Raw genomic sequence first — 21,600 nt, 5'->3', positions numbered from 1 at the left:
AAAGTTATAGAGAGATGGGTGACAGTGAGGGGGAGTGGGAGGAAGCAGCCAGTGCAGGACCCCCTGCGGTCATTCCCCTCAAGAACAAGTATACCGTTTTGGATACTTGTGGGGGGGATGACTTACCAGGAGTAAGCAACGAGGTTCAGGCCTCTGGCACGGAGCCTGTCCCCGTTGCTCAGAAGGGAAGGGTGGAGAAAGGTAGAGCGATAGTTATTGGGGACTCAATAGTGAGGGGCACAGATAGGCGGTTTTGCGGGGGCGACAGAGACTCACGATTGGTATGTTGCCTCCCAGGTGCAAGGGTACGTGATGTCTCTGATCGTGTTTTCGGGGTCCTCAAGGGGGAGGGGGAGCAGCCCCAGATCGTGGTCCACGTTGGGACCAACGACATAGGTAGGAAGAGGGGTGAGGATGTTAGACAGGCTTTCAGGGAGCTAGGTTGGAAGCTCAGAGCTAGAATGAAAAGAGTTGTTGTCTCTGGTTTGTTACCCGTGCCACGTGATAGAGAGTCGAGGAATAGGGAGAGAGAAGAGTTAAATGCGTGGCTACAGGGATGGTGCGGGAGGGAGGGATTCCGGTTTCTGGACAACTGGGGTTCTTTCTGGGGAAGGTGGGACCTCTATAAACACGATGGTCTACACCTGAACCTGAGGGGCACCAGTATCCTTGGGGGGAGGTTTGCTAGTGCTCTTTGGGAGGGTTTAAACTAACTCTGCAGGGGCATGGGAACCTGGAGTGTAGCTTTAGGGTACAGGACCTTGACTGTAGGGAGGTTAGGAACATGGCATCGATATCGAAGGAGGGTGCCTGTAAACAGGGAGGTGGCTTGAAGTGTGTATACTTCAATGCCAGAAGTATAAGAAATAAGGTAGGTGAGCTTGCAGCATGGGTTGGTACCTGGGACTTCGATGTTGTGGCCATTACAGAGACGTGGGTAGAACAGGGACAGGAATAGCTGTTGCAGGTTCCAGGGTTTAAATGTTTTAGTAGGGTCAGAGATGGGGGTAAAAGAGGGGGAGGTGTGGCATTGCTTGTCAAGGATAGTATTACAGCAGTAGAAAGGGTGATGGAGGAAGACTTGCCATCTGAGGTAGTGTGGGCAGAGGTTAGAAATAGGAAAGGTGAGGTCACCATGTTAGGAGTTTTCTACAGACCTCCTAATAGTCCGAGAGAAGTAGAGGAAAGTATTGCGAGGATGATTCAGGAGAAGAATGAAAGTAGCAGGGTGGTTGTTATGGGGGACTTTAACTTCCCAGATATTGACTGGGAAAGCTATAGCTCGAGTTCGTTAGATGGGTCGGTGTTTGTCCAATGTGTGCAGGAGGGTTTCCTGACACAATATGTAGACAGGCCAACAAGAGGTGAGGCCATACTGGATTTGGTTCTAGGTAATGAACCAGGCCAGGTGTTAGACTTGGAGGTAGGTGAGCACTTCGGGGGCAGTGGCCACAACTCGGTGACTTTTACTCCAGTGATGGAGCGGGATAAGTGTGCACTGCCGGGCAACAGTTATAGCTGGGGGCAGGGAAATTATGATGCAGTGAGGCATGACTTAGGATGCGTGAATTGGAAAAATAGGCTTCAAGGGAAGGGCACAAATGATATGTGGAGATTGTTCAAGGAACAGCTAATGGGTGTCCTTGATAAGTATGTACCAGTCAGGCAGCGAGTAAAGGGTCTTGTGAGGGAGCCATGGTTTAACAAGGAATTGGAATCCCTTGTGAAAGGGAAGAGGGCGGCCTATGTAAAGATGAGGCGTGAAGGTTCAGTTGGGGCGATTGAGAGTTATAAGGTAGCCAGGAAGGATCTAAAGAGAGAGCTAAGAGCAGCGAGAAGGGGACATGAAAAGTCCTTAGTTGGTAGGATTAGGGAAACCCCAAGGCCTTGTATAGGTATGCCAGGAATAAAAGGATGACTAGGGTAGGTATCGGTCCAGTCAAGGATAGTAGTGGGAAGTTGTGTGTGGAGGCGGAGGAGATTGGTGAGACACTAAATCAATACTTTTCGTCAGTATTCACTCAGGAACAGGACACTGTTGCTGATGTGAATATTGAGTCACAAGTGATTAGAATGGATGGCCTTGAGGTACGTAGGGAAGAGGTCTGGGGAATACTGGAAAGGATGAAAATAGATAAGTCCCCTGAGCCTGATGGCATTTATCCTAGGATCCTCTGGGAAGCTAGGGAGGAGATAGCGGAGCCATTGGCCTTGATTTTTAGGTCGTCATTTTCTTTGGGGACAGTGCCAGAAGACTGGAGGATAGCGAATGTGGTCCCCTTGTTCAAGAAGGGGAGCAGGGATAGCCCGAGTAACTATAGGCCAGTGAGTCTCACTTCTGTTGTGGGCAAAGTCTTAGAGAGAATTGTAAGGGATAGGATTTATGAACATCTGGATAGGAATAATGTGATCAAGGATAGTCAGCATGGTTTTGTGAAGGGCAGGTCGTCCCTCACAAACCTTATTGAATTCTTTGAGAAGGTGACCAAGGAAGTGGACGAGAGTAAAGCAGTAGATGTGGTGTATATGGATTTTAGCAAGGCGTTCGATAAGGTACCCCATGGCAGGCGAATGCAAAAACTACGGAGGTATGGCATTGAGGGTGCATTAGAGGTTTGTATTAGGAATTGGCTGGCTGGAAGGAGACAGAGGGTAGTAGTTGATGGTATAGGTTCATCTTGGAGCGCAGTTACTAGCGGTGTTCCACAAGGATTTGTTTTGGGACCATTGCTGTTTGTCATTTTTATAAATGACCTGGAGGAGGGGCTTGAAGGCTGGGTGAGCAAGTTTGCGGATGACACGAAAGTCGGTGGAATTGTGGACAGCAAAGAAGGATGTGGCAGGTTACAGCGCAATATAGATAAGTTGCAGAGCTGGGCAGTAAGGTGGCAAATGGAATTCAATGTAGCTAAGTGTGAAGTCATTCACTTTGGTAGGAGTAACAAGAAGATGGATTACTGGACTAATGGTAGACTACTTGGTAGTGTGGATGAGCAGAGGGATCTTGGTGTCCATATACACAGATCTTTGAAAGTTGCCACCCAGGTAAATAGTGCGGTGAAGAAGGCATATGGTGTACTGGGCTTTATTGGTAGAGGAATTGAGTTCCAGAGTCCTGAGGTCATTTTGCAGTTGTATAAGACTCTGGTGCGGCCTCATCTCGAGTATTGTGTGCAGTTTTGCTCGCCATACTACAGGAAGGATGTGGAGGCATTGGAACGAGTGCAGAGGAGGTTTACCAGGATGTTGCCTGGCATGGTAGGAAGATCGTATGAGGAAAGGCTGAGGCACTTGGGGCTGTCCTCATTGGAGAAAAGAAGGTTTAGGGGAGATTTGATAGAGGTGTACAAGATGATTAGGGGTTTAGATAGGGTTGACAGTGAGAACTTTTTTCCACCTATGGAGTCAGCGGACACAGCTTTAAATTAAGGGGTGGTAGGTATAGGACAGATGTTAGGGGTAGATGTTTTACTCAGCGGGTTGTGAGTTCATGGAATGCCCTGCCAGTAGCAGTGGTGGACTCGCCCTCTTTATGGTCATTTAAGCGGGCATTGGATAAGCATATTGAGGTTATGGGGCTAGTGTAGGTTAGGTAGGCTTCGGTTGGCGCAACATCGAGGGCTGAAGGGCCTGTACTGCGCTTTTTTTTTCTATGTTCTATGTACTCATGACCTCAATGAATTGACGCTGGATCAATGGGCCAAATTGCCTACTTATGCTTCTATTACTATGATACTGTGCGAAATGTGATATAATGCAGGAACACAAGAAATTGTTCACTTCTGCAATAAGAATGGAAAAGTAGTTTATTTAAATGAACAGAAACTGGAAAGGTATGAGGCTCACGGGGATCTGAGTGCCTTAGTACATGCATCACAAAAACTTATGCAAGTATAGCAAGTGCTTACAAAGAGAAATTAATTGTCCCTTATTGCAAAGGAAATCGAGTATTCAAATTATGATGTGTTGCTCCAGTTTCCAAGGCGTTGGTGAGAGTACATCTGTATACTGTTTTGGTGTCCTTTATTCAGAAAAGATATAAATCTGCAGGTGCATTGCAGCGAGGGGAGTAATGTGATGGTTCAGTGGTTAGCATGGCTACTCACATCACCAGGGACGTGCATTCGATTCCAGCCAGTGAGGTTTTGCACATTCGCCCCACGTTTACTATGGGTGCTCTAGTTTCCTCCCAGAATCCAGGCATGTGAAAGCTATGGGAAATACAGTATCATAGGGATAAGGTAGCAGGGTACGTCTGGCTTGGATACCCTTCGGGGGTGGTGTGGGGGGGCGGCGATGTGGGTTCAATGGGCTGAATGGTCTGCTTCCACACTATAGGAAAGCTATACATTCACAGAAAAAAAAACCTCTGAATTAATTCGAAGGACAGGATAATATTATAGTTGCTGATCGGGCTTATTTTGAGGGAATCTTATTAAAACATTTAAGATTCTGAGAAGTCTTGACCAGTTAGAATCTAAAAAAGATTGTTTCTTCTTATAAGAGGGACTAGAAAACAGGGGTGCACTTGAAAATATGGAGTCACCCATTTCAGATGGAGGTGTCAAAAGTGTTTTCCCTCACAGAGTCATGGGTCTTAGGAAGGCAGCCCCAGAAACCAATGGAGTCAGGGTGATTAAAATATGCTCAGCGCAGAGATGGATAGATAGATTCTTGACCATACGGGAGTCAAAGTATATCTGAGATGTGTGGGAATGTGGAGTTGAGGCTGCGATCAAATCTGGTACAGTTTTAGCAAATGGCAGAACAGACTTGAGGATCTAAATGTCCTGCTCCTTTCTGATGCTTCTATGTACGTTAATATAATTGTCAGCTTGTTGCTGAGCAAACTGGATGCTGAATTTTTTGCTTAATATCTCCAACCCAAGTTAGTTCATTTTGAAGGGCTCACTCTCCACTATACGAGGAGCTCATTGGCCATCTTTTAAAATTTTATTAAAAACATAAGACCATAAGACACAGCAGCAGAAATTAGGCCATTAGGCCCATCGATGCCACTCTATCATTCAATCATGGCTGATAGGGTTTGCAACTCCATTTTCCCACTTTCTTCCAGTAACCTTCGATCTCCTTGGCAATCAAGAACTTATCTATCTCTGTCTTTATCATACTCACTGAACTGGCCTCCACAGTCCTCTTTAGTAACTGATTTCAGATTCCCCACTGTCTGACTGAAGTTTCTCCTACTCTTTGCTCTGAAAGGACTTCCTTTTACTCTAAGGCTGTGGCCTCGTCCTCTAGTCTCTTCTACCGATGGAAACATCTTTCCAATGTCCATTCTGTCTACGCCATTCAATACTCTGCAAGGTTTAATCAGATCCATGTTCATTCTTCTAAACTCCATTGAGTATAGTCATGGAACCCTCAAGCATTCCTCATGTGTTCAGCCTTTCATTCCTGAGATCATTGTCGTGAATCTCCTCTGGACTCGTTCCATGACCAATACATGTTGCCTGAGTTAGGGGACCAAAACTTGCTCACAAAGCTTTAAATATTGTCTGTCGAGAGCCTTAAAATGCCTCCGAAAGACATTGGAATTAAAAATAAAGCAGTCTTTTCAACATGAATGACAATGATGTATTGCCCTTCCTAACTAACAACTTAACCTGCAAGTTTACCTAAAGGGAACCGTGGATGAAAACTCCCAAGTCCATTTGCACTTCAGATTTCTGATTTTTCTCTTAATTTCGAATATAGTTCACGCCTGCATTCTTACTGTCAAAGTGCATGACCTCACACAGTTGCTCTTTTGGTCCTAACGTACCCCTGTAGAACCTCTTTGGATTATCTTTAATGTTATCTGCAACGACTGTCTTATAATCCCAACTTAGCCCTCCTGATTACCCTCTTAAGAAAGCTCCTACATGCTTCAAGAGATTCACTTGATCCCAGATGACTTTACCTAGCATAGCCTCTTTTTTTCTGTTCGATCAGATCCTCAACACCTTTATTCATCTATTGTTCCCTACTCTGCCCAACCTTACCCTCCACTCTAACAGATACATAATGCCTCTGAACTTAGCATCTCACTTCTGACAGTTATCCCACGAACAGACTACCCCAGTCAAGTTTTGAAAGTCCCTGCGTTCTACCATCAAAATGTGCCTTGCTCCAATTATGAACTTTAAATTTTATACAAAGCTTCTCCATAACTATTTCAAAACTAATGGAATATTGAGCGCTGGAGGTCACATGGGCCAATTAGCATGTTTCTATGTTGTAATGACTATAACTCATTGTGACAGCCTTGTCTCATAACAACCCCTCAAGTGAAGGGATCACTCTGCCCTCTACTTCCTCCAACACAGATTGTTTCTCCCTCAGGTGTGGTCCCAGAACTGAACACTTAATCCAAGTGTGGTCAAACTTGGATTTGGTAGACTTGCTGCTTTTCCACTCACAACCATACTCGAAATGTGTTCCCACGGAAAAGTCTCTTTCTTCCCTGGTCGAAGATTGTTTGACAGTCGAGAGTGTGGTGCTGAAAAAGCACAGTGGGTCGAAAATAAGCCCTTCATGAGATGAACGGTGACAGTCAGGTTCGCCTCGTTTAATATCCTGCGAAAAAAATAGTTTACAAAATTTAATCCAGATCTGTCGATGCATGACAGCAATTGGAAGGGAGTCTAACACTTATCATGGTTTGAGCTTACTCTGTGCAAATGCATCCCTTCTGACTTGCAAACAGCTGCCCCTGATGCCCGCAGGTCTTTTCCCCATTTGCTGCAAATGAGAGTTTAACGTGAACCGCAGCCTCCATCCAATATCCAGGAAACATTTCAGTTCACAGTCTCCCCCAGGCTCCCGCACTTGGCCACTCCTCTCAGCCCCACTGCACCTGCACAGGAGTCTGACCATGTGACTTTCCATCAGCCCCACCCCTGCAATTGGTCCGACTGATTGGACAACCAAACCCACACCCCTTCACCGATTGGCCCAGAGCTGCTGTCAATCAGCCAGGCCCTCATTGTTAGCTGTATCATTGCTGGGAGGGGTCATGCTCTCAGACAAAACATCTTGAAGGCAATTTGCAGACAGCAAATCTCCAGTCACCATCAAATCCCAGCAGGATTCACTCCACACTCTCGGGAAATGGAACGTGTCGCTCCTTGGGTGCGTGGAAGGATTTTACTTCGCGTTTAGCCAGTTGCTGTTTCACACAGGGATCAACTTCTCTCATTCAAAGTTTAAAAAAAAAACCACACACCAGGTCATTAGCTCAGCAGGTTTATGTGGAGGCACCACATAGACCTGTTGGACGATAACCTGGTGTTGCGTGATTTTTTTTCTAAACTTTGTCCAGCCCAGTCCAACGCAGCTGCTCCTCCAGATCATGTTTTTGTTATTTAATCACACATAACAATCAGGTAAAGTCAGCGTGGCTTCTTGAGGGGAAAATCATGTTGACCAAATGGACGAGAATTCTCCGAGGTGGTAATGAGCAAAATAGACAAAGTGGAAGTATGTTTGGATTTTTTTTAAAAATGTTCCATAACAAGCTGCACATAGCTATTCAGTTGGAAAGGATGCATGGTGTTGGTGGTAGTATATTATCGTGAACACAATTGGCTAAGAAATAATTGATGGAGCTATGGGAGACGGATGACATTTGCAGGATGGCAACTTGCAACGTTGACCGCCACACTGCTGAGGCCATCGCTACTTATATTCATGACTTAAATGAAGAAAATGAATGCCTTGCAACCTCTTTTATGGATGACACAGACACCAATGGGCAAGCAAGTGATAAAGTTGACAAACAGTCCACACAAAGTAGGCTGGAAGAACACAGGACAAGGAAGGTTACACCCGAACCGTCGACTTCTCCCCCTCCTGACGCTGCCTGGCTTGCTGTGTTTTTCCAGCCTCCTGCTGGTCTACCTTGGATTCCAGCATCAGCAGTTTTGTTTTTGTCTCCAAACAGTCTACACAAGGCTATCGACAGGTTAAAAAGTGAGTGGGTAACAACCAGGCAGAAGGAATAGAATACACTTCTGCAGGATGAATAAAAGGAGCTGGATACCCTTTAAATGGGGAAAGATACCAGAAAGCTGCATCACCAAGGGATTTTGGATTGTCAGGGATAAATCACAAAAAGCAAACATTTAGCAGATAACGGAAGACAAATGCAAAAGTTTGCTTTTATTTCAAAGGGAATGGGGCATAGAAAGAGTTTTTTTTCCAGATTAGATTAGATTCCCTACAGTGTGGAAACAGGCCCTTCGGCCTAACCAGTCCACACCGACCCTCTCATTAATGTACCTAACACTCTGGGGCAATTTAGCATGGCCAATTCACTCTGACCTGCACATCTTTGGCCTGTGGGAGGAAACCGGAGCACCCGGAGGCTGGAACCGAACCTGGGCTATCTGCTGAAGCTAATGGAGGTATTAATGAGACTACAGCTGGAGTGCAGTGGACAGTCTACTTCTCTTGTTTAAGATATTTTGTTGTTAAAATCACTTCAATACGTTTACTAGCTGGGTAGTGAATTTGCTTTTGAACTCTGCTTCATTATTCAATGAAGTCATGGCTGATTTGAGAATCCTCTACACCACTCTGCTGCCTTCCAGCCATAATCTCGGATTGCATTTACCGATTAAAAATCCATCATAGCCTTGAATATACACAATGAGGAAGCTTCAACAGCCCTTTGTGGGTAAATGATTCTACAGATTCACAATGCCCCGAGAAAAGAAATTTGTCTTCATCTCTGTCTTAACTGTAAAACGCTCAGACATGCCCTCTCATCCTAGATTCTCCAGCAAGGGAAACAAACCTTTTTACAACCATCTTGTCATGCACCCAAGAAAATTTCATGTTTCAGTAAAGTTATCTCTTGTCCTAAACGCCAAAGGGTACAGGCCCGAACTATTCAATCTCTCCTCATATTAAAACAACAAGGCTTCCTTACGTTTGTGCTTCATTGCATTTGATATAAGGATAGAAAATCAGTTTGCTCTCCCTAACACCAGCACATGGATGCTCACTTTCTGTGGTTTATGTAGGACTCTGAAATCTTTCCACTTTGCAGCCTTTCTCTAATTGGCATTCAGTTCCTCTGCTTCCCTGCCAAGGTGCATCACCTCACACTTCCCCACAGCATATTGTATCTGCCATTTTCTTGCCAATAACCTTAGCTGCCCACATCTCTGCAAGCTCTTGTCAACCTCAGTACCATCGGTTCTGATACAGCGTGACAGTTCTGTTCTGATGCCAACTTACGTTGTAAGAAGATGGTGCAATAGCTGCACTATTTAAACTAACGGGGCCAGAGTCGCCTTATGGCCAGTATAGGAAAGTTCACATTCGACAAAGAATAATCCAAATTCTTCAATCACATTAAAGCCAATTCGCGCTGAAGAAATACACGTTACAGCAGAACCGACTGTATGTGCATCCCATCTATTCTGTCCCATCCATAAACTTGACTTTGGTCCAATTATTTCCCTCATCCAAGTTATTCATAGCGATTATAAATTACTGTGGTCAGTACTGATTCCTGTGGCAATCTACTAGTTACAAGCTGCCATCCTGAATATGGCCACGTGTCCCAACTGTGTTCTGTCAGTTAGTTGATCCTTTATCCATGCTGATATGTTACATGGGCTCTTGTCTTATTGAGTAGCCTAATGTGTAATGCTTTATCGAATAACTTCTAGAAATCCAATCATATTATGATTACTGGTGCACATTTATCTATTCCGATTGTTACCTCTTCAAATTGTAATAAATCATTCAGGTGTAATTTCCATTCATGAAGCCATACTATCTCTGCTAGATTATTGTGTGCAATTCTGGTCTCCTTCCTATAGGAAAGATGTTGTGAAACTTGAAAGGGTTCAGAAAAGATTGACAAGGATGTTGCCAGGGTTGCAGGATTTGAGCTGTGGGGAGAGGCTGAACAGGCTGGGACTATTTTCCCTGGAGCGTCGGAGGCTGAGGGGTGACCTTATAGAGGTTTACAAAATCATGAGGGGCATGGATAGGATAAATAGGCAAAGTCTTTTCCCTGGGGTCAGGGAGTCCAGAACTAGAGGGCATCGGTTTAGGGTGAGAGGGGAAAGATACAAAAGAGACCAAAGGGGCAACTTTTTCACACAGAGAGTGGTACTTGTATGGAATGAGCTGCCAGAGGAAGTGGTGGAGGCTGGTACAATTGCAACATTTAAGAGGCATTTGGATGGGTATATTAATGGGAAGGGTTTGGAGGGATATGGGCCGGGTGCTGGCAGGTGGGACTAGCTTGGGTTGGGATATCTGGTCGGCATGGACGGGTTGGACCGAAGGGTCTGTTTCCGTGCAGTACATCTCTATGACTCTACTGAGGAGGCAGAGAGGCTGCAGACGGATTTCGACAGGTTCGGAGAATGGGCAAAGATGATGGGCCGATGGAACACAACAGGGGAAAATGAGAGGTCATGCGCATCGGTAGGATAAACAGAGGCACGGGCTACTTTCCAAACAGGAATAAAATTCAGAAATCTGAAGTGCAAAGGAACTTGGGAGACCCAGCCCAGGATTCTCGGTCGGTAAACTTGCAGGTAGCTGGGAAGACAAATAAACGGGAGCATTTATTTGAAGCGGACTACAATACAAAAGCAGGATCTACTTCGGAGGCTTTACCAGGCTCTGGTCAGACACATTTAGAATACGGAGAGCAATTCTGGGCTCCTTACCTCAAAGGATTTACCAGCCCTAGAGCGGTCCCAGAGGAGGTTCACGAGAATGATCCAAGGAATGAAAGGCTTAAAATGTAAGCAATATTTGAGGATTCTGGGATCTGCATTCAATGGGGTTTCGAAGGATGGGGTGGGGGGTGGGGGGGCGGAATCCAATTGAAACTTACAGAATACGGAACGGCCTGGATAGAATGGACGTTGGGAAGGTGTTTCTATTAGCAGTTGAGAACCAGAGGGTACAGCCACAGAGCAAAGAGAAGACCCTTCAGAATGGATAGGAGGAGAGACGTCTTTCAGGCAGTGAGTGGAGAATCTTTGGAATGCATTGCCGCGGAAGGCTGGGGAGGCCAGGGCACTGAATATATTTAAGATAAATATAGATAGGTTCTTGACTGTCAAAGGGATCAAAGGTTATGGAGATAAGGTGGGAGAATAAGGGTTGAGAAACTTATCAGCCACGAGTGAACGGCGAAAGGACGCGATGGGCCGAATGGCCTAGTTTCTGCTCCTATGTCATAAAGTCTAACATTACCTGAGTCTCTGGATGAAGGCCCGCTTCTCTCCACAGATGCTGCCAGGCCTGTTGAGTTTCTCCAGCCAATTCTGCTTTTCTTTTCGATTGGAGGGAGACCTGCCACAGATGAAATGATTAAGGGACAAGGGTGTCAGATTTTCATGAACATCTACAGGGGAGAAGAGAGGAAAGATATTTCTTTTACAGCAACAAAGATACTGGAACTCACTGCTTACCCTCAAACGCCCCGAACGTCCAGATTCTGATTAATCGAGCAACACCGTCAGATCTCAACTTGGTGATTGGTTTTGGTTCCTGAATGCAAATCCTCCACTTGCAACATGCTGAAAAATGAGTTCACTGAAGTTATTGCCCTCAGTCCAGGATAGAAATTCTCTCCTTTGGCAGCTGTTACGTAGAGGCCAGCTGCAGTCCACACCCCTATGTCTGTCTCCCCCTGTTTTGCCCCCTTTTACAATCTCCTTCGCATCACTCACTCGCCCAGACCTTATTGGCAGCAGCACTGCTGCTACCCAGGAGCATAGTCATGCGCATATAGATTAACCCTGCCCTCTGGTCATCCCTATTAGTTGGAGAACCAACCCCACCACCAACCCCCCCTTAGCAATATCGGTCACGTACCACCAATCAGCCAGGGGTGTGGAGGGGAGCACAAGCATCCCTATCAGCTGCCCTGGATGAGATTCCTGACTGACGGCATAGTACAGATAGTCATTTTAAAACACGACAGTTGCGTCCTCGTGCAACCCTGTGTTATAGAAAAATCGCACTTTAGAAACAGCGGTTAAACTGTTACCGATGCAACCGAACTACAGCCAACACACGCTTTAAAATTTCACCCTTTAGAAACGGCGTCCCCAACTCGTCAATCACGGTCCAGCAAACTTACGTTAACTAACCGCATGCTACAGCAGACGACTCAGGGGCAAGTGGCAATTCAGTGCACAGGAGCAGTTATCTCTCATTGAAAAACACAGCAAATCTATTCCCATTCCTCTGCCCGTTGCTCAGACCCCACTCCTCAAAAACTTTTCTTAAAAAAGTTAGATTCCAAATCTCTAAGAACAACCGCTGAATCTTATTCCAGATGCGACCCAGTCCATTCTGGTTCCTCAGAACTTGCTGAGTAAAATAATCTCCACATTTTTACCCTGCAACATTTCTCCACTCTCTGAAAGCTGTGCTTTACGAATGTTGCTTCGATGTTAATAGTTTCTATCTCTCGCTGAAGAGGAAATATCCTGGAAACAAATCTTTATCTGACTAAATCCACACGTTCATTTTCCCAGCTCCAAGTAGAGTATCCTAGCTTCTGCTAGGTGCCCACAAACCAGAAACCTACCTTATTTCCAATATATTCATGGGATGTGGTCTCTGTTGCCCAGACCAGCATTGAAGGAGCTGGGGAACTGCTTACTTGTACTGCTACGGTCCAGTTGCCGCAAGTACGTCCACAGTGCTGTCTGGAAGGTAGCACTGGGATTCTGATCCAGTGACAGAGGGTTAATCGTGATAAAGTTTCAATTCAGGACGGTTGAGGGGGATTGCAATTAATGGTGGTAAAACTAATTTGTAACATGGTGGTAACCCCACTAACTTCTCAGTTGTAGTGGGTTTGGAATGTGCTGTCGAAGGAGCCTTGGTGAGACGGTGCACTGCATCTTAGATGGTGCACTCTGCCTGCTGGTGATGAAACAAGTGCATATTGCAGCTGCTGGAAATCCTGGATGGTGCCAGTTTCTTGAGTAACGTTGGAACTGTGAACATTTTACGTTACACTCTGCAGGTGCCTGATATTATTTCAGCAAACATTTTCTGCACCACCTCCAAAGGCCTGATCATGTTTTCTCCAAGTGTGGTGCTCAGAACTGAATGCATCATTTCAGCAGAAGATGATTCAGTGATTTATAAAGAGAGAGTCAGGTCAACGACTTTAACTACTGGAGCAGCATGGTGGTTCAGTGGTTGGCACTGCTGCCTCACAGCGCTCAGGGAACTGGGCGAGATTCCCGCTTCAGGGCAACACTGTGGACAGTGAGGAAGGTTCTCAGAAATTACAGCAGGACCTTGATCAGCTGGGGAAGTGGGCTGAGAAATGGCAAATGGAGTGGAATATGGATAAATGTGAGGTCTTGCATTTTGCAAAGTCAAATCGAGCTAGGAGATTGATGGTGAATGGTGGGGCCTTAATGAATGTAGGGAACAGAGGGAGGTTGGAGTTCAGGTGCATAGTTCTCTAAAAGTGGACTCACAGACAGGGAAGTGAAGGAGGCCTTTGGTACACTGGCCTTCATCAGTCAGGACGTTGAGTATAGAAGTTGGGAAGTTATGTTGCAGTTGTACAGGATGTTGGTGAGGCCGCACTTGGAATACTGTGTTCAGGTTTGGTCACCTTGCTGTCAGAAGGATGTTATTAAACTGGGAAGAGTGCAGAAGAAATTCACAAGGATGTTGCCCGGACTCAACGGTCTGAGTTTATAGGGAGAGGTTGGACAAGCGAGGACTTCTTTCTTTAGAGTGTAGGAGAATGAGGAGGGATCTTACAGAAGTGTAAAAGATCATGAGAGGCACGGATAGGGTGAATGTGCTCAGGGTTGGGGAAATCGAGGAGTAGAGGGCATCAGTTTAAGATTAGAGGGGAAAGAATAAAAAGGGAACCTGAGGGGCAACTTGCTTTTACACAGAGGGTGGGACACATACGGAATGGGCTGCCAGCGTAAGTGGTTGAGGCAGGTACATTAACAACATTTAAGCGGCATTTGGACATGGATAGGAAGGATTAGAAGGATATAGGCCAGGTGCAGGGAAATGGGGTTAGCGTGGATGGACATTTTAGTCAGCGTGGACCAGTTTGAGCCAAAAGGGCCAGTCTCTGCTTTAGGACTCGATGACACTGAGGTTGTGAACAGACGTATTCAAAACAGGTTCCTGGGGACAGGCACAGGCTCAGTATTTACAGGACAGAATTTGTCATGGCGACTCAAGTCGGTGACTTTGGTCATCCCCATTTCAATTGGAGGGTATTTCTGTTCATCCAGTACTGAATGTGATGAAAGTACTTTGGTAACTGGGTAAATCTTAATTTGGAGGAATGGAGCACTGATTTATTTGACTTTTACCCCGAAAAATCAACACCGGGCTGGAGCTGATGAACAAACAGGCCCCAGTAAACATGCTTCAGTTTTGTATATGACGACAGAAAACCCAATCAATCGTGAACTTGGCGGTGTCTCAGCAAAGCAGTTGAGTGAGTGAATCCCTTCCCACACTCCGAACAGGTGAATGGTCTCTCTCCAGTATGAACTTGCTGATGGGTCAGTAGGTTTGATGACTGAGTGAATCCCTTCCCGCATTCAGGACAGGTAAATGGCCTCTCCCGAGTGTGCACGCGCTGGTGCACAATGAGGTGAGAGGACCACCTGAAGCCAGTCCCACAGTGAGAGCACTTGAACGGTTTCTCGTCCGTGTGAACACGCTGATGGGACATCAGTTCTCGGGAACTTTTGTAGCACTTCGTACACTCTGGGCATTTAAAAGGCCTCTCGTCGCTATGCACGCGCCGGTGTTTCAGCAAATTGGACGAATCGGTGAACGCCTTCCCACACTTGGAGCAGATGAATGGTCTCTCCCCGGTGTGAACCCGCTGGTGTTTCAGCAGGTCAGATGACTGAGTAAACCCCTTGCCACACTCCGAGCAGCTGAACAGTTTGTCTTCGGTCTGACTATGTTGGAGAGTCTCCAGCTCAGATGGGGATTGGACGGCTTTGCCGTGTCCCCCACATTTCAATATGTTCTCCTCAGCGTGACTGCACTTGTGCCTTGAAAGGTTGGATGATCTGGTGAAACACTGTCCACACATACAACACGTGTACGCTTCCTCCGCTCTTTTATTTTCCATTGTTAAATATCCAATGATTGCAGGTCACAATAATTTTATCTGTGAGGTATTGACGTGATGATTGGTTTAAGTTGCCCGACTGCAAATCCACCTGTTCTTATAAATCAGATGATCAACTGAAGTCGTGTCTACACACAGAGGACATGCCTTCTTTCCCATCACCGGCAATGCAAATTTTTTTTGTCATGCTGAAAATTTAATTATGTTCAGGTTCTGATACACTGAACGTCTCTTTCAGGTTGTTGGCGTGATGTTGCGTTAGATGTTCCCACACGGAAGTCTTCCTTTTCCATCCCTTGAAAAACAAATATAAAAACAGAGAGAAAGGCAATGAAAACAAAACCACAAAAATAAAACAGCAAGTTGTGAAATGGAGCTGGACCAATCTGGTCACTCGTGAGGCCGATGCTGGGACAAACAGACCCTCAAAGTTGAACTTGTGATTCAAAACTCAACAAATTCACTAACTCCCTTCAGGGTAAGGAACCTTGTCACCCAATCTAGACCCAAACAACAAGACAGGACATGAGAAAAAACACTGGCAAATATAATAAAGGAAAATCTAAATGCATCTTTCAAATTATTGTTAAAGACTTGGCCAGACCACTCAAAGCATTCTTAAGCAGGCAGCCCAGACCGCAAGTTTGCAATTTGTTTTGGTAACTGTACAGTGAGTATTATCTGGAATCAGTTAGTGGGGTTGACTACCAGGTTCGAAAACAGACAAATAAATATATTCACAAATTTACACAATGAAACACAAAAGAACAGAATAGAGAATACCCACAGAACTCAGACTATCCCAAACAAGACTTTGAAGGTCTTATAAGGAAAGGCTGAGGGACTTGAGGCTGTTTTTGTTCGAGAGAAGAAAGTTGAGAGGTGACTTAATAGAGACATAGAAGATAATCAGAGGGTTAGATCGGGTGGACAGGGAGAGCCTTTTTCCAAATATGGTGACAGCGAGCACAAGGGGAAATAGCTTTAAATTGAGGGTGATAGATATAGGACAGATGTCAGAGGTAGTTTCTTTACTCGGAGAGTAGTAAGGGTATGGAATGTTTTGCCTGCAATGGTAGTAGATTCGCCAACTTTAAGTACATTTGAGTCATCATTGGACAAGCATATGGACGTACATGGAATAGTGTAGGTTAGATGGGCTTTAGATTGGTATGACAGGTCGGCGGAACATCGAGGGCCGAAGGGCCTGTACTGCACTGGAATGTTCTATGTTAATTACGTTTTTCAGAATATACATAACCGTCCCAATAAACAAACCCCTTAAAAATGAAACTAAGGCTTACAGGTGGAAGTTAGAAGGGCAGAAGGAGAGAGAATCTAGCAGCCAGTTTCCACACAGCCCACTGCTGAACTCCTAACTCAAGTTCTGAAACGAACTGCTCAGCTAGAGAGCTGACCAAGCCCTCAACATATACAGGTTATTTCTTTTACAAAAATCATAAAAAGCTTTGGCCTAAAGTCTCACCTCTTTACGTATGAACAAAACGGCCTCTCAATACCCTGCAAACTCCGTACCAAGCCAGTCGGTTTGGAGCCCGGCCTGTTTATAACCACTCTGGAAAACAAAAGCCAAGGCCACGGTATCCATGAGAAAAAAAGTTATAACTTTTAGAAAAAAAAAAGGACCAGGTTTGGGACAGTATATTAGGAGCAAAAGGATAACCTGGCCAGTGCTTACCCATGGCATTAACAGCAGAACATGGCTGACCGTAGATAAAAAGCTTGGAAAATATTTGCTTTGTGTAACCTTCACACGAGCGATTGTAGCTTTGAGGACCCAAGGTAACAGTTCAGCCTTCAACACTATTATCTCCTCGAGACTGATTACTAAACTTAGTGATCTCAGACAAAGCCCCACTCTCTGCAACTGGATCCTCAGTTTCCTGACCCACAGGCCACAATCAGTGAAGATTGGGGTCAATATTTCATCCTCACTAACACTCAACATTGTAAGCTCCCCCGCCCCCACCACCCCACCCCAGGCATGTGTACTCAACCCCCTACTGTACTCACTGTATACACATGACTGCGTCGTCAAATACCAGACTAATGCCATTTATAAGTTCACTAATGACACTACCATAGTCGGTCGAATCTCAGATGATGACAAAACAGACTACAGACAGAAGGTGGAAGACCTGGAAAAATGGTGCACTGAGAACAACCTACCTCTCAATGCCGGCAAAACCAAGAAACTCATTATTGACTTTAGTGGGATGTTATTCATGCCCCCCTACACATTAACTGCACAGAGCTGGAATGAGCGGACAGTGTCAAGCTTCTGGGAGTGCTCATTTACAACAAGCTTTCTTGGACTCTTCGTGTGGCCCAACAACGCCTCTTCTTCCTCAGGCAGCTGAGGAAATTTGCCATGACGGTGAATACCCTTGCCAACTTTTATAGGTACACCATAAAGAGTGTTCTGGCTGGATGTATCACTACCTGGTATGGCAACTGTACCATTCAAGATCAGAGACCGTTACAAAGAGTGGTGAACTCGGCCTGGACAATCACAAAGGCCAACCTCCCATCTATAGAATCCATCTACCAGGCCCACTGTCAAGGAAAGGCCGCCAGCATTCTCAAAGATCCATCCCACCCTGGCAATGTTTTTCTACAACCTCTACCATCGGGGAGAAGGTACAGAAGCCTGACCAAACGCACCAACCGGTTTCAGAACAGTTTCTACCTTACTGTTGTTAGAATACTGAATGGACTCACAAACTCTTAACATTCGTCTGTCCCTGTGTTTGTGTTTTTGCTGCTGTTTACCTATTACTTACTATCTGTGCTACTTAACTCTGATCTGCCTGTATTGCTCGCAAGATATAGCTTTTCACTGTGCCTCGGGACACGTGACAATAAATTCAACTCAGTTCAATAACAGCACTGAGACAGAATATGCAGCTGCAGTTATTTATACATAAGACATTTCACACTGGGTTTAACTAGTGAATCTGTCTCCAATATTAATAGTAGGCTTTAGTTAAGATCTGTCGAATAACCATCGACACAGATTCTGAAGTAGTTATAGATTCACCAACACTGAAGAAAAAATACTGAAAGCATTAGAGGAAACTATTCAAATAAATTGAGGGAAGACCAGTCTCAAACAGTAAAAGCAGCCCCAATGTACAGAAACTTGCAGACTCTGGAATGTGGTTTGAATGAGAACATTGTAGGACACCCCAGGACAAAGATAGGGATATCTAGTTAAAACAAAAACATGATACAGCTGGCAAATGTCTGGGAATGAATATACATGAATACAATCTCCAGCTGCGCCATGCTTTTGTTTTAACTAGATATCCCTATCTTTATCCTGGGGTGTCCTACCATATCTATTATATTCAGATGGCACAGTGGTTAGCACCGCTCCCTCACAGCGCCAGGGACCAGGGTTCAATTCAGGCCTCGGGCAACTGGCTGTGTGGAGTTTGCACATTCTCCCTGTGGCTGCGTGGGTTTCCTCCCACAATCCAAAGAGGTGTAGGAGAGGTGAATTGCCCCTAATGTTAACTACTCCTGACTAATGTACTTATGGGGTGGGGGAACGAGTCTGGGTGGGTTTCCCTTTGCAGGGTTGGTGTGGACTTGTCAGGCCAAAGGGCCTGCTTCCATACTGTAGGGAATCTAATCTAGTTGTAAGAAGCCCCAAAAAGGGAGATCAGAGTGTCTGGGAAACATCATGATCCCATGGAGGACTTTCTCCAGCTGTTCAGTAATATGACGAAGTTTAATTGTAAATCTATCTAACCAACAGCATGACCGGTTTGTAAATGCTAAAGGCGGGATGAAACAAGTATATTAAAAATGTATGCTTTCCTTTGTTGTCTGAAGAGCTGTCTGGATTTTCAGAGGGTTGCTTCCCACTAGCCTCTGGAAATGGAGTCCTGGGGTTCAAGCGAAACATTCGGTCATTCCACCCCAACAATTTGGCACTGCGAGCAGGATGTGGGGAGCAGTACCACAGACAAGTGGGCAGTCAGGTTACGTCGGTATTAGATGAGATTAGATTCCCTAAGGTGTGGAAACAGGCCCTTTGGCCCAACCAGTCCACACCGACCCTCCGAAGAGAACCCACCCAGACCCAATTCCCCCTGACTAATGCACTTAACACTACGGACAATTTAGCACGGCCAATTCACCCTGACCTGCGCATCTTTGGACTGTGGGAGGAAACCAGAGCACCTAGAGGAAACCCACGCAGACATGGGGAGAATGTGCAAACTCCACACAGACCGACCGCCGAGGCTGGAATCGAACCTGGGACCCTGGTGCTGTGAGGCCGCAGTGCTAACCACTGAGCCATCGCGCCCGTACTGTACCTGAAACTGAGTTCATTCAGCCTGAAAGAGTGGGGACATCAGGATAGCAAGTTGGGTCGGTCACAATACCCAGTCGGGCCAGCGGGTTAAGACCTCCAGGGCTGAGGTAACTGAGGAGCACCATGTCCTACAGAGGGAGCTGGGACGACATTTGGTTCAGATACTCCTGCAGGAGGACGCAGAAGACATCTGATGAGTGTACGTAGGCGCGGTTATTCACCCTGCGATGTGGGTGGAATTGATGTGCACGAGTGTGCGCGCGAGAGTGCGCGAGAGTGCGCGAGAGTGGTCACGAATCCTTGAGATATTTCCACTCGCTCCCTTATAATAATGGCTATGACAGCAGAGGAAGAATTAGATTTTGGGGGGGGGGGAGGGAGAGAGAGGACAGTGCCCGAAACATCCTTCACCTGATTTCTGGCAGATAGAAGTGAGAAGTTGATCGAAGGATTAAAGGAAACTGGAATCCCACAAAGCCACCCAACATTCAAAGAGAGTCACGGGATAAAAAGGGAAGGAAGATGAGGCCTTCATGTTACTTCTCAGTTTATTAGTTCCACGCAGACTCCATGAAAATCAATCATTAGAGAAGCAGAGAATGATTAAAATAAGGCTGGCAGGGCCAGTGTCACCAACCCTCAGAATAAGTTTAGGAGCCCCGCCACCTGAAGGGGAAGCAGCGATGTCACTGACTGGAGTGTACCATTGGGAGGAAATCACACAGAGTGTCACCATGGCCAAGGAAATGGACTCCATTGCCTGCATGCGCCCGCTGCTCCAGTTAAGTTCAAATACATTCCTCTGAAAGTTTGCAGGTGACACCAAAATTGGAGGTGGAGTGGAGGGCGAAAAGGGTTACCTCAGATTACAAAGGGATCTTGATCAGATGGGCCAATGGGCTGAGGAGTGGCAGATGGAGTTTAATTCAGATAAATGGGAGATGCTGGATTTTGGGAAAGCAAGCCTTAGCAGGACTTGTACACTTAATGGTACGGTGCCAGGGAGTGTTGCTGATCAAAGAGACCTTGGAGTGCAGGTTCATAGCTCCTTGAAAGTGGAGTCACAGGTAGATAGGATAGTGAAGGCGGCGTTTGGTATGCTTTCCTTTATTGGTCAGAGTATTAAGTATAGGAGCTGGGAGATCATGTTGCGGCTGTACCGGACATTGGTTAGGCCACTGTTGGAATATTGTACACATTCTGGTCTCCTTCCTATCAGAAAGATGTTGGGAAACTTGAAAGGGTTCAGAAAAGATTTACAAGGATGTTGCCAGGTTGGAGGATTTGAGATATAGGGAGATGTTGACTAAGCTAAGGCTGTTTTCCCTGGAGCATTGGAGGCTGAGGGGTGATCTTATAGAGGTTTATATAATCATGAGGGGCATGGATAGGATAAATAGACAAAGTCTTTTCCCTGGGGTCAGGGAGTCCAGAACAAGAGGGCATAGGTTTAGGGCGAGACAGGAAAGATATAAAAGAGACCTAAGAGGGAACCTTTTCACACAGAGGGTGGTACGTGTATGGAATGAACTGCCAGAGGAAGTGGTGGAGGCTGCTACAATCACAACATTTAAAAAGGCATCTGAATGGGTATATGAATAGGAATATGGGCCAAGTGCTGGCAAATGGGACAAGATTGGGTTGGGATATCTGGTCAGCATGGACGCGTTTGACTGAAGGATCTGTTTCCATGCTGTACGTTTCTATGACTCTATGTATAAAGATTAGCCCTTCCAATCAGTCAATCCTGACTATCTACATGCAACACCTGTGACGATCTGGAAAGCTAGGCGATGGGATAGATAATACGTGGAAAACTGAAGCAGCTGCTGTGGAGAGCAGGAAGAGAGGAGGAACCGTAGTCGAAGGTGACAGAGACAAGAAGTGTTACTGTAATGGAGGCCTACGCCATCGCTGTAGTGAATTTAGCAATAATTGATAACCTGAAAAGTATCAACTGTGGCAAATCATGGAATCCCTACAATGTGGGAACAGACCCTTCGGCTCAACAAGTCCAAGCTGACCCTCCGAAGAGTATCCCACCCAAGCCCATTCCCCTATCCTATTACTCTACATTTACCCCGACTAATACACCGAACCTACACATTCCTGAGCA

General features: G+C 45.7%; 1 long non-coding RNA gene across 1 annotated transcript in view; it reads right to left on the bottom strand.

The window, feature by feature from the left end:
- Nucleotides 1-4,796: 4,796 nt before the first annotated feature.
- Nucleotides 4,797-21,600, bottom strand: part of LOC140460492 (uncharacterized) — a 30,974-nt gene continuing 14,170 nt past the window's right edge. The window contains exons 3-7 of the long non-coding RNA XR_011954118.1: nucleotides 16,623-16,712; nucleotides 12,581-15,431; nucleotides 11,454-11,561; nucleotides 11,236-11,334; nucleotides 4,797-6,579 (exon numbers count right to left, since the gene is read on the bottom strand). This is a non-coding gene — a long non-coding RNA (uncharacterized lncRNA). The remainder of the gene's footprint in view (nucleotides 6,580-11,235; nucleotides 11,335-11,453; nucleotides 11,562-12,580; nucleotides 15,432-16,622; nucleotides 16,713-21,600) is intronic.

Source organism: Chiloscyllium punctatum, chromosome 36, assembly GCF_047496795.1.
Source record: "Chiloscyllium punctatum isolate Juve2018m chromosome 36, sChiPun1.3, whole genome shotgun sequence".
Lineage (NCBI taxonomy): Eukaryota > Metazoa > Chordata > Chondrichthyes > Orectolobiformes > Hemiscylliidae > Chiloscyllium > Chiloscyllium punctatum.
This window is presented reverse-complemented; position numbering and strand designations above follow the sequence as displayed.